Below are 13,205 nucleotides of genomic sequence, written 5' to 3'. Positions count from 1 at the left end.
GCAGTCATGCAAAACATAGCAAACAAAAAACTTTAGAAAATGGGACTAACAATAACAAAATATACTTCTATCTGCATTCAAATACCATCAGTTCTTTCTCTGTAGATGGATTGCATTTTTCATAAGTCTTTCAGAGTTGTCTTGGGTCATTGTATCCCTGCAAATTTGCAGCAGATCGTCTTATAATATTGCTGTTATTTTTGTATACTGTACATTTTACTTTGCATCAACTCATATAAGTCTTTCCAGGTTTTTCTGATAACATCCTTCTCATCTTTTCTTTTTAACAGTAAACTACATTTATATAGTACTTTAAAGGAAGATTTCCTTGCAAATCACCCATGAAGTTGATTATTGCAAGAAAAATAATAGCTAACATTTATTTTTTGTTTGTATTTTTTTGTTTTTTGGAAGCAATTGGGGTTGAGAAACAGAGACAGGGAGTGCCAGGTACTATGCCAGACAATTTTACAAATATTATCTCATTTGATCCTCACAATATCCCCAAGAATGTTATTATTATCTACATTTTACAGTTGAGGAAACTGAGACAAACAGAGGTTAAATGACTTGTCTAGGGTATCACAGCTAATAAGGGTCTGAGGCTGGATTTGGACTCAAGTTTTTCCAACTTCAGGCCCAGAGTCAAATAATAATAATTGTTATAATCTCCTCATATTTACATAGTGTTTACGATGTCCCAGGCACTGGGATCAGTACTTTACAAGTGATATCTCATTTGATCCTCACAACAACTCTAGGAGGTAAGTGCTATTATGATGCTAATTTTACAGATGAGAAATTTGAAAGTAGGTCATTTGCCCAGAGTCACAGAGCTATTATATTTCTGATGTCAGTTAAGAACCAGTGCTCTATCCACTGTGCCACCTGGCACTTAGAAAGATAGATATGGAAAAGTCTACTCAAAGGAAACTCAGTAGATTAAGAAGAACTCATATTTCTAGGATGCTTTGAGATTTACAAAGCACTTAACTTACAATGCTTCCTCAATTGATATTCCTAGCATTTTGACTTATTTTGAATACTGATAACATTAAATCAATGTATTGAATCAAAGTCATGAATATATACTTATAACCACTCCATGTATAGGCATTATTATAAAATTATCCTATGGGAAACTGAGACTCAGAGATTCACCTGAGAGTGCAAGAAGCTGGCAACATAACTAGAGTGTAACCTTTATTGTTCTCCTCCTACTCCAGTAAGTGGCCTCCATAACCAACAATGAAAAAGACATCTCCTCTAGCTATGGAGAGCAGCAGCTCTCTGAAGGCTGCATTTGTGACTTTACATGTTGCAGCCCTGTTTGAGGGCAGGGTGTGGGCAGAATTGTCTGAGCTCACTACTAGGTGTATCTAATACTGTGCCTAGTCACATAGCAGCTGTGCCAAGGCCCTCAGCATTGGACCATTTTTTTTTCCCTTCAAGAAGCAAGTGACCACAAAAGGCCACTAATTAGAGAAGAGTGATTCTCCATTCAAATCCAAGCATGCAAATGGTCCCAGCAAGGAGGCCCCAAATTTTGCAAATGAAGGGGTTTCTGTTCTTTAGGCTCTGGAGGGCATGTTGTTATGCTCACTGCAGTTGGAAAGGAAGAGTAGAGGTGATTAAGTGCTATATACATCGTAAATGCTCAGTAATAATAGGCTATGTTCCATGGTTGTTAGTCACACACAAGGTATGCCTTAGGAAAAATTTGTGCATGAACGATTGTAGAGCAGAGACCTGTAATAATCATCAAATGGGCCATATGGAGCAAGAAGACATACAGATGATGGTACTTAACTGAATGTATTTTTTCCTCCTGTTCTCTAGAGTACTGATTTGGAAGGCCCGAGGATACACAGTGGATCTCTGGGATTACCAGAGCCTAAAACACAGAAAAAAGTATAGTTAAAGCCAATGACTGGAATTTGACCCAAACGAGAATAGGGGAGTAAAATGAGAACTCCAGTAGGTCTCTAAAATTACATGTGTCTTATATTGAAAATTAATTAGGAGGGGAAGGGAAGACTTTGGGCTCCCCTTTCCCTCCTGTGGGGACTGAGTACCAGATGCAATGGCCCATCCCATCACAAAGGTATCTCAGCTCCTGGGGGCCTGTAGCAACTCAAAGCAGGTGATCCATAGTTTTTCTGGTGTTGCACAGACAGTGACCTTGATCCCAAGAGAGGATATTGGACCAGAAATCTCAGCTTCTGTTATGAAGATTTTTGATCCTCCCAAAGCACCCATTTAGTGGAAAGAGTGGAATGTCACTGCCATTAAAAGACCTGGAAGAAAGTGGATAATTCCTCTTGAAGCCAAAGAATCCATGGGAAAAAAAAAACCAAGATGAAACTGAAAAGTCCCTTAAAGATACCAATACCATCTGAAGATCCTTCTGTGAATCTACCGTTTTGTAAAACTTTTGACCTTTACACAAATGTGCATCCACATATCTCCCTTAAAACCTACAAACCCATAACATTTATATAAATATTGTCATGATTTGGGAGAACACCAAAGGAGAGTGCTGTGGCATTAAGTGTGTGATTGTCAGTGGTGTTGTACAGAGAATCAAACTCATTGCTGAAGAAGCAAGCAGATGGATTGCCAAATTTGCCTTTGAGTATGCCAGGAACAATCAGCAAAGCAAGGTGACTTCTGTGCACAAAGCAAATATCATGCAAATGTTGTATGTCTTTTTTCTCCAAAAGAGCATGGAAGTTGCAGAAAACTGCAGAGATAATAAATTTAATGAAACGTATATTAATAAACTATGTTTGAATATGGATGCATCTAGTTTGATGTTCTTATGATGACAAATTTGAGTGGGACATCTTTAGTTATTTATGTGCTGTCCTAATTGGAGGCCTAGATGTCAAACAGAGTGGAAACACTGGGGCCAACAGAGTCACAATCTTTGAATTGGTTCATGGAACAGCCCCAGACATTGTTGGGAAGGACATGGCAAATTTCACTGCCCTGCTCCAGATGCTGTGGCATAGGGGGAAGAATGCCCATATGCTTAGAATTTAGACCACCTGCTTTGCAACAATTAAAGATGGAAAGAGCTTGACAAAAGATTTGGAAGAAAACCCCAAGTTCTCAGTCTCCACAGAGATCTGCTGCTGAGTAAAAATACAGATTTAAGGAAAACGTCTATTATTAGGCACTTTGCAACCATCAATCATTACTAATGGACACAATTGAAAAACCTATTGTAGACTATCTACCATCCATATAACTTGGGGATGCATATTTCTTGACAAAGCAAACATTCTAAATTGGGCCTCTTCTTAACATTCTGTATGGCCCTGAACTGAAATGATATTCCAGTACTTGCTTCCAATAGCTTTTTTTCATACATTTTGTTTCATTTATTGGGTGTCTCTTGGGGGCAGCTAGGTGGCACAGTAGATAAAGCAGTAGCCCTGGATTCAGGAGAGCCTGAGATCAAATCTTGTCTCATACACTTAACACTTACTAGCTGTGTGACCCTGGGAAAGTCACTTAACCCTCATTGCCCCACCCAAAAAATATCTCTCTCTAGTGAAAATGTTTTGTATAAGTATATAGTCCTGTCTCATCGTTTTCCATTATTAACCATTTTTTAAACCTCAGAACAGTTTTTTTTTCTCAACTGAAAGACTTGCTGTAAATATCCAGATACTGAATTAACAGGACAAACAGCTAACTTTTATTATTTTGTTAATTTTTTTTTGCAGGGCAATGAGGATTGAGTGACTTGCCCAGGGTCACACAGCTAGTAAGTGTCAATTGTCTGAGGCCAGATCTGAACTCATTTCTTCCTGAATCCAGGCTTGGAGCTTTATCCACTGTGCCACCGAGCTGCCCTGAAACAGCTAACTTTCAAATGAAAACTCCTATGTTCCTTAACGTATGTAAAATGGAAATAAAACAGGTACTGGCATAGTACTAGATGACATTCTTATAAAAATAAATGGGCATAGAAGGAATTTCCTGGGCAAGTCACATCAAAAGGGATAGAGATGATACATTTTATTTTTTTAACATAAAAGTATTTTAATTCCAGTTGCATGTAAAAATATATTCAACATTTGTTTACATAAGATTTTTAGTCCCAAATTTTTCTCCCTCCCTCCCTTCCCTCCCCCTTCTCAAGACAGACAGAAATCTAATATAAGTTACATATGTCCAATCACATCAAAAATATGTCTGTATTAGTCAAGTTATGAAAGAAGAATCAGAACAAAAGGGGAAAACCTCAAAAAAGAAAAAACCCAACAAATTAGACACAGTATGGTTCAATCTGCATTCAGAATCCACAGTTCTTTTTCTGGTTGTGGAGAACATTTTTCATCATTAGTTCTTTGGAATTGTCTTGGATCATTGCACTGCTGAGAAGAGCCAAGGCTATCACAGTTGATTATCACAAAATGTTGCTGTTATTGCGTACAATGTTCTCCTGGTTCTGCTCATTTCATTCAAAATCCACTTAAGTCTTTCCAGGTTTTTCTGAAATCTACCTGCTCATCATTTCTTATTATATTCATATACCACAACTTATTCAGCCATTCCCCAATTGATGGGCATTCCCTTAATTTCTAATGCTTTGCCACCACAAAGAGAGCTACTATAAATATTTTTGTACATGTGTGTCCTTTCCCCTTTGTCTATGATATCTTTGGTATACAGACCGAGTAGTGGTATTAATATGGGAAAGTACAGGGGATAAAACTGAGGCCCGAGCTGAGACCCCAAAATGAAATTAGAACATATTGTTTGTTCCCCTGAAGTCTGTGGTTTAGTACCAACTTCCTGACTTATGCCTCTGTTTACTGAAATACGCCTTCCTGTCTGCCAAGTAACTCACCACAATGTACCTGTGAAAATCTGCATTAATTTCACACCTAAGAGATATAAAAATGCAGCTTGGACACTTGTTCCAGGCCCAGAGTATCAGAGGCTACTACTCTGCTTTGGGCCGACGCTTCAATAAACTGCTCTTCCTTATTCCTGAGTGCCGTTTGGATTTCTCCGTCTGAATTTCCCACAACAATATTACTGGGTAAAAGGGTATGCACAGTCCCATAGCCCTTTGGGCATAGTTTGAAATTGCTCTCCAGAATGTTTGGATCAGTTCACAGCTTTGCCAACAATGCATTAGTGTTTCAATTTTTCCATAGCTTCTCCAACATTTATTATTTTCATTTTTTTCATATTAGCCAACCTGATAGGTGTTAGGTGGTACCTCAGAGTTGTTTTAATTTGCATTTCTCTAATCGATAGTGACTTCGAGCATTTTTTCATATGGCAATAGATAACTTTGATTTCTTCCAGATGCTACATTTTAAACTTGTGTAATGAGCAAAAAAATAAATATCTATTTTCCAAAAGATTTGATGTATGCCCAAGATATATTTAATCAGCAATGTATTTTTATTTATTAAAAACTACATAATTTATGGAGGACCGATAGCATTCTAATCCAACATGATGTCATGAAGTTAGTTTTCTTCAGATGGTTTAATATTTCTCTGCTTACAGTAGCACTTTCATTGAAGAAAACAGTATGCCAGTTCCCTGAATAAAATGTTTATTGTACATCTCGAATGAGTAAAACTTTCTAGATAGTTGTACCAAATACCTGGAAATTCTCACCCCTGGAGCTATCACTGTATTGGATGTGTTGTGTGTCATGTGCCTGTATGTATTGCCTTCCTAATGAGGCAGCTGACACAGCTGGAGAAAGGTACTGTTCAAGGTCTGGTTGTCCTGTGAGAGGAAACAGTTAGCTGTCCAGATGTATATAAGGAACCACGATGTTGACTCATTCGTCATTGAATTATTTTAGCATCTGTTCATTCTACAGGAACACCAAATTATTGCCTTCCCTGAACAAACAACAACAACAACAACCACCAAACACACACATACACATACACTCGCATACACACATACGCACTCACCTACACACAGATGCACACACAAAACCTTGCTGTCTGGCTGCATAAACTAGAGTGCTCACAGGCTGACTTGTCACAAACTAACTAACAAAGCCTTCCCTCAAATCCCTTGTATTTTTAAACGTGGCAGCTAGGCTTCCTGGGACCCAAAACTTTTGTTTGTCCTCAGAGACTCCAAGCTGTTATCTGAAGGCCTAGATCCTTTGGAGAAGAGCGGGGTTTTCAATCATCCAACATTAAACTCTCTTATTAGAGGAATTCTCCTCAACAATGTTTTATGGTTTTACTTTAGTCTCGTAGGTTGGTGCAGCTTAGGGTCTTTAGTTGACCAGTTCCTTTTATAGCTCCATGAACCTGTGGGAACAAGATGACAAATAATTCATATCATACCCTTAGTCAAAGTAAATATGCCTGAGTCACTCCTCAGTCTCCTTGTGAGGGGATGCAGTTCCCTTAAGGTCATGACCAGGACTTCAGCTTGCTCCAGATGTACTTCATTTTATTCATCCTCCTCACTTTGCATTTTGGGTGGATTGTGCTAGGTATGCAAGTTTCTGTTGGCTTCAAAACAAAAAGTCATGTAATAAAGATTTTAAAAATAAAAGCAATTAAATAGGCTAATATCTAAATATTACCCTTTTTTCAAAGTGTAGCTATAGTCACAACTATCCCATGAATAATATTAGTTCACATTTATATGCTGCTTAAGTTTTACAAGGTACTTTACATACATTATCTCATTTGATGCTCACAATAACTTAGCATATTAAGTTCCATTATTATCTGCAATTTATCAATAAGGAAACTGAGTTAATAGAGGTTTAGTAACTTACCTAATTAGAAGTTTTTCATAGGATTTGAATCCATGTCTTCTTTTTTCTTTTTTCTTTTTTTTTTTTTGTGCATGGCAATGAGGGTTAAGTGACTTGCCCAGGGTCACACAGCTAGTAAGTAGTGTCTGATGCCAGATTTGAACTCAGGTCCTTCTGAATCCAGGGCCAGTGCTTTATCCACTGAGCCATCTAGCTGCCCCCTTAAGCCCAGGTCTTCTTGATGCCAAGTCCATCCAAATTTTACAGTACCACACTGGTTCTCTATACCAGGTTTATAATTTATAGCAATAAGCACCAATGAAGCAAGTTTTAAGTAGAAGAAATCACCTTCATGGGGAGTAATCTCTTTATTTTTTCTATGAATTGCCAATTCAATAGAAAGGAGTGAGCCTACTTTTGATGAGGACTTGGGTAGAATGGGTTTACCCTGAGATATACAAACAACTTATAAATAAAGTAATAGCCTCCACAAAAGAAAATGTTCAAGACAGCACCCAGTAGGGCAAGCACTTCTGACCAAGATGACTATAACCCATTACTTGAGTCCAACTGCAATAGAGGATTTGGAACAGGGAGATAAAGAGAACTTTGTTTCATTTATGTAACATTAGAGCATGTAGCTAATGCTCTTCTAATTATACAGGAAAGGCTCAGTTTACTTTCTTTATAAAAACTTGAAAAGGTCTTCATAAGGAATGGAACTAGTGAGTAATTTTAATATTGAAATAAAATATTTTCCCATTTAAAAGAATGATCTTATTCTATGATAATGCTTTTTAAAGTATTTTTTGTAATAAAGGCACTTTTATGCATATGGATCAGTTTCATATGTGAAAGAGAAGATAATTAGGTTCTTTAATGATTTAAAAAGGAACCCTTTCGATGTATAAATCTAACACACTATCAATTAACACCAATTGGCATGATAATTAAAAGTGCACAAGAGACTTATGCCGGTAGTTTTCTAGTTTACTTAGAATGTTACTCTGTTTTTTACTATCCTCAAAATAAAAGAATTTCTCTATCAAATGTCATTTTTCTAATTAAACAACAGTTATAAACAATTCACTCATGTAGTTATTATTTTATTAATGATGAAAAATCTGGCTTATCTCTTAATAATTTAAACCTTCTATCTCTTATTTTTAGTTTGTTTCACATGACTACCACATTTTTCTTATTCCATTACCTCTAATAACTATTCCTATATAAGAAAGGATATCAGAATGAGTCTATAAGGAGATATATATGTGTGTGTGTGTGTGTGTGTGTGTAAATTCTTACATATATATGTATACACAATATACATTTCCTTTAAAGTTTCATATTCATTCTGTCAGCACTATCAAGACATTGCCATGTATATGTGTGTATTATATATGTTATATGCACATGGATATATATGGGGAAAAACAGTAACAGTTTCTAAAACCAGTTTTTGGTTTTGTATTTTCTCCACTGAAGACAATGTAGCCTCCAGATTTGGAATTTACAGCATAATTCTTGATTTACTACATAAGAGAGAAATAATAGCACTAAAGAAAATAGAAATGAGAAGAGCAGGTACACTAGACAAGCTGTTCAATGAGATGGTTTATTATGCAATGTTGAGGTCACAGAGAGGTTGAATATTTATATATTTCTTTTTTTTTTTTGGTAGGGCAATGAGGTTTAAGTGACTTGCCCAGGTTCACACAACTAGTAAGTGTCAAGTGTCTGAAGCCAGATTTGAAATCAGGCCCTCCTGAATCCAGGGCCAGTGCTTTATCCACTGCACCACCTAGCAGCCCCCAAATATTAATACATTTCAAAGAAGGAAACATCAAATGCAGACGATCTTATGTCAAATACATCAATCCTAAGCACATTTAAGAGCTTCCTCAATGAGTTCTATAATTTTTCAAAAATATTTGTCCCACAAATGCTGTATGATGGTTGGGACCAACCTTGGCCCAGGAGAAACCCAGAATAAAATACATTTCCATGCTTTACTTAAGAGAAGTATATGTATGTTGGGAATAGGACAATTAGGAAAATAGGTATAGAATATTTCTATTAAAAATTGTGATATTAGCCAATCTGACAGGTGTTAAGTTGCACCTCAGAGTTGGTTTAATTTGCATCTCTCTAATCAATAGTGATTTAGAGCATTTTTTCATATGGGAATAGATAGCTTTGGTTTCTTCATCAGAAAACTGCCTGGTCATATCCTTTGACCATTTCTCAATTGGGGAATGAATTGGATTCTTATAAATTTGATTTAGTTCCCTATATATTTTATAAAGGAAGCCTTTATCAGAAGTACTGGCCATAAAAATTTTTTCCCAGCTTTCTACCTCCCTTCTAATTTTGGATGCATTTCTTCTGTTTGTACAAAATCTTTTTAATTTAATGTAATCAAAATCATTCATTTTGCATTTCATAAAATTCTCTATCTCTTGTTTGGTCATAAACTGTTTTCCTTTCCAAAGATCTGAAAAGTAGACTATTCCATCCTCTCCTAATTTACCTATGATATCACCTCTTATGTCTAAATCATGTACCCATTTTGACCTTATTTTAGTATAAGTTGTCAGATGTTGGTCTAGGCCTGATTTCTGCCATACTATCTTCCAGTTTTCCCAACAGTTTTTGTCAAATACATAGTTTCTATCCCAGAAGCTGGAGTCTTTGGGTTTATCAAAACTGTATTTATTAATGTCATTTGCTACTGTGTCTCCTGTGCCTAGGATATTCCATTGATCCTCCACTCTACTTCTTAGCCAGTACCAGATAATTTTGATGACTGCCACTTTATAGTAATGCTCCAGATTTGGTACAGATAACCCACCTTCCTGTGCATTTTTTTTTCATTATTTCCCTTGATATTCTTGACTTTTTTTTCCAGATGAATTTTGTTATTATTTTTTCTAGCTCTATAAAATAATTTTTAGGTAGTCTGATTGGTATGACACTGAATAAGTAAATTAATTTAGCTATAATTATCATTTTTACTATATTAGCTCTGCCTATCCATGAGCAATTGATATCTTTCCAATTATTTAGATCTGATTTGATTTGTGTGAAAAGTGTTTTGTAATTATGTTCATAGAGTTCCTGGGTTAGTCTTGGGAAGTAGATTCCCCAGTATTTTATATTATCTACCATTACATTAAATGGAATTTCTCTTTCTATTTCTTGCTGCTGGATTTTGTTGGTCATGTATAGAAATGCTGACAATTTATGTGGATTTATTTTACATCCTGCTACTTTGCTAAAGTTGTTAATTATTTCAAGTAACTTTTGAGTTGATTCTCTAGGATTCTCTAAGTATACCATCATATCATCTGCAAAGAGTGATAGTTTTGTTTCCTCCTTGCATATTCTAATTCATTTAATTCCCTTTTCTTTTCTGATTGTTAATGCTAACATTTCTAGTACAATATTAAATAATAGAGGCGATAATGAACATCCCTGTTTCACCCCTGATTTTATTGGGAAGGCCTCTAACTAATATCCATTATATATAATGTTTGCTGGTGGTTTTAGGTAGATACTGCTTATTATTTTAAGGAAAGCTCCACCTATTCCTAAGCTCTCTAGTGTTTTTATTAGGAATGGGTGCTGTACTTTATCAAAAGCTTTCTCTGCATCTATTGAGATAATCATATGATTTTGGTTAGTTTTCTTATTGATGTGGTTGATTATGTTAATAGTTTTCCTAATGTTGAACCAGCCCTGCATTCCTGGTATAAATCCCACCTGTTCATAGTGCATTATCCTGGTGGATCACTTGCTATAATCTCCTTGTTAATATCTTATTTAAGATTTTAGCATCAATATTCATTAGGGAAATTGATCTATAATTTTCTTTCTTTGTTTTTGCTCTACCTGGTTTTGGTATCACCACCATATTTGTGTCATAAATTGAATTTGGCAGAACTCCTTATTCACCTATTTTACCAAATAATTTGTATGATATTGGAATTAATTGTTCTTTAAATGTTTGGTAGAATTCACCTGTAAACCCATCTGGCCCTGGGGATTTTTTCTTAGGGAGTTCATTAATGTCTTGTTCAGTTTCTTTATCTAATATGGGCTTATTTAGGGATTTTATTTTCTCTTTAGTTAACCTGGGCAGTTTGTATTTTTGTAAATATTTATCCTTTTCATTTAGATTTTCAAATTTATTGGCATACAGTTGGGGAAAATAATTCCTAATTATTGATTTAATTTCTACTTCATTGGTGGTGACATCACCCCTTTCATTTTTGATACTGGTTATTTGTTTTTCTTCTTTCTTCTTTTAAAATCAAATTAACCAATATTTTATCTATTTTATAGTGTTTTTTCATAAAACCAGTTCTTAGTTTTATTGATTAATTCTATAGTTTTCTTGCTTTCATTTTTATTAATTTCTCCTCTTATTTTCAGGATTTCTAGTTTAATACCTAATTGGGGATTTCTAATTTCTTCTTTTTCTAGCTTTTTAAGTTGCATGCATAATTAATTGATCTCCTCTTTCTCTCTTTATTCATTTAAGCAGTTAGAGCTATAAATTTTCCCCTAAGCACTGATTTGACTGCATCCCATAGATTTTGTTATGCTGTCTCATTAATGTCATTCTCTTGGACAAAGTTATTGATTGTTTGTATGATTTGTTGTTTGACCCATTCATTCTTTAGAATGAAATTATTTAGTTTCCAATTGATTTTCATTATACTTTTCCATGGCTCTTTCTTACATGTAATTTTTATTGCATCATGATCTGAGAAGAATGCATTTACTATTTCTGCCTTTCTACATTTGAATATGATGCTTTTTTGTGCCCTAATACATGGCCAATTTTTTGAAAATGTGCTATGTATTGCTGAGGAAAAGGTATATTCCTTTCTATCCCCATTCAATTTTCTCCAGACATTTATCATGTCTAACTTTTCTAGTATTCTATTCACCTCTTTCACCACTTTCTTATTTATTTTTCAGCTAGATTCATCTAATATTGAGAGGGGAAGATTCAGATTCCCCACTAGTATAGTATTACTGTCTAATTCCTTTTGTAACTCATTTAACTTCTCCTCTGTGAATTTGGATGCTATACTACTTGGCGCATACATATTTATTATTGACATTGCTTCATTATCTATAGTACCTTTAAGCAAGATGTAATTTCCTACCTCATCTCTTTTAATTAGATTTATTTTTGCCTGTGCTTTGTCTGAGATAAGGATTGCTACCCCTGTTTTTTTTTTACTTTAGCTGAAGAATAATATATTCTGCTCCAGCCTTTTAACTTTACTCTGTGTGCATCTCTCTGCTTCAAATGTGTTTCTTGTAAACAGCATATTGTTGGATTCTGGTTTTAAATCCACTCTGCAATTCGCTTCTGTTTTATGACAGAGTTCATCCCATTCACATTCACAGTTATTATTACTGTCTATTCCCCTCCATTCTATTTACCCCCTTTGTACTTTTTCCCCCTTCTTTCACCCTATTCCTCCTCATTAACGTTTTGCTTCTTACCCCTGCCTCTCCCAATATTCCCTCCCTTTTTATCACCCCCTCCCTTTTCTCCCTTGTTTTCCCCTCCTTGCTATCAGTCCCCCCATTCCCCTTCCCCTTTTATGTCCCTAAAGAATAACCTAACTTTCTTTATCCAAATGAACGTATGTGTTATTCCCTCTTTGAATCAAATCTAATGAGAGTAGGGTTGAAACAATATTTATGGGGGCAGCTAGGTGCCACAGTGGATAAAGCACTGGCCCTGGATTCAGGAGTACCTGAATTCAAATCTGGCCTTAGACACTTGACATTTACTAGCTGTGTGACCTTGGTCAAGTCACTTATCCCTCATTGCCCTGCAAAAAAAAAAAAAAAAAAAAAAGAAACAATATTCACCCCTCCCTTCTTTCCCTCTGTTGTAATAGGGTTTTTTTTACCTCTTCATATGATGTAATTCACCCCATTTCACCTTTCCTTTCCTCTTCTCCCCATAAACTCCCTTTTTAACCCCTTAATTATCTTTATATCATCACATCAAAGACAACTTATATCTATACCCTCAGTGTATAGTCGTTGTCTGCCCAAAGACATATATAGTTCTTAAGACTTATAAGTATTATCTTCCCATGTAGGGATGTAAAGAGTTTAACCTAATTGAGTAACTTTTTTCTCCATTTACCTTTTTAAACTTCTTTTGAGTCTTGTATGTTAAGATCGAATTTTCTATTCAGTTCTGGTCTTTTCATCAAGAAACCTTGAAAGTCCCCAATCTCACTGAATGTCCATCTTTTCCCCTGAAAGAGAATGATCAGTTTTGCTGGGTAATAGATTCTTCGCTGCAATCCAAGCTCTTTTGCCTTCTGGAATATCATATTCCAAGCCTTGCAATACTTTAATGTTGAAGCTGCCAGGTCCAGAGCAATCCTAACTGTGG

General features: G+C 35.5%; 1 pseudogene; it reads left to right on the top strand.

The window, feature by feature from the left end:
• The first annotated feature begins 2,083 nt into the window (after positions 1-2,083).
• Positions 2,084-3,141, top strand: LOC122747223 (annotated as a pseudogene).
• Positions 3,142-13,205: the final 10,064 nt, after the last annotated feature.

Source organism: Dromiciops gliroides, chromosome 3, assembly GCF_019393635.1.
Source record: "Dromiciops gliroides isolate mDroGli1 chromosome 3, mDroGli1.pri, whole genome shotgun sequence".
NCBI classification, from domain to species: domain Eukaryota; kingdom Metazoa; phylum Chordata; class Mammalia; order Microbiotheria; family Microbiotheriidae; genus Dromiciops; species Dromiciops gliroides.
Note: the sequence above shows the minus strand (reverse complement) of the source record. Positions and strands in the feature narration are given on the sequence as shown.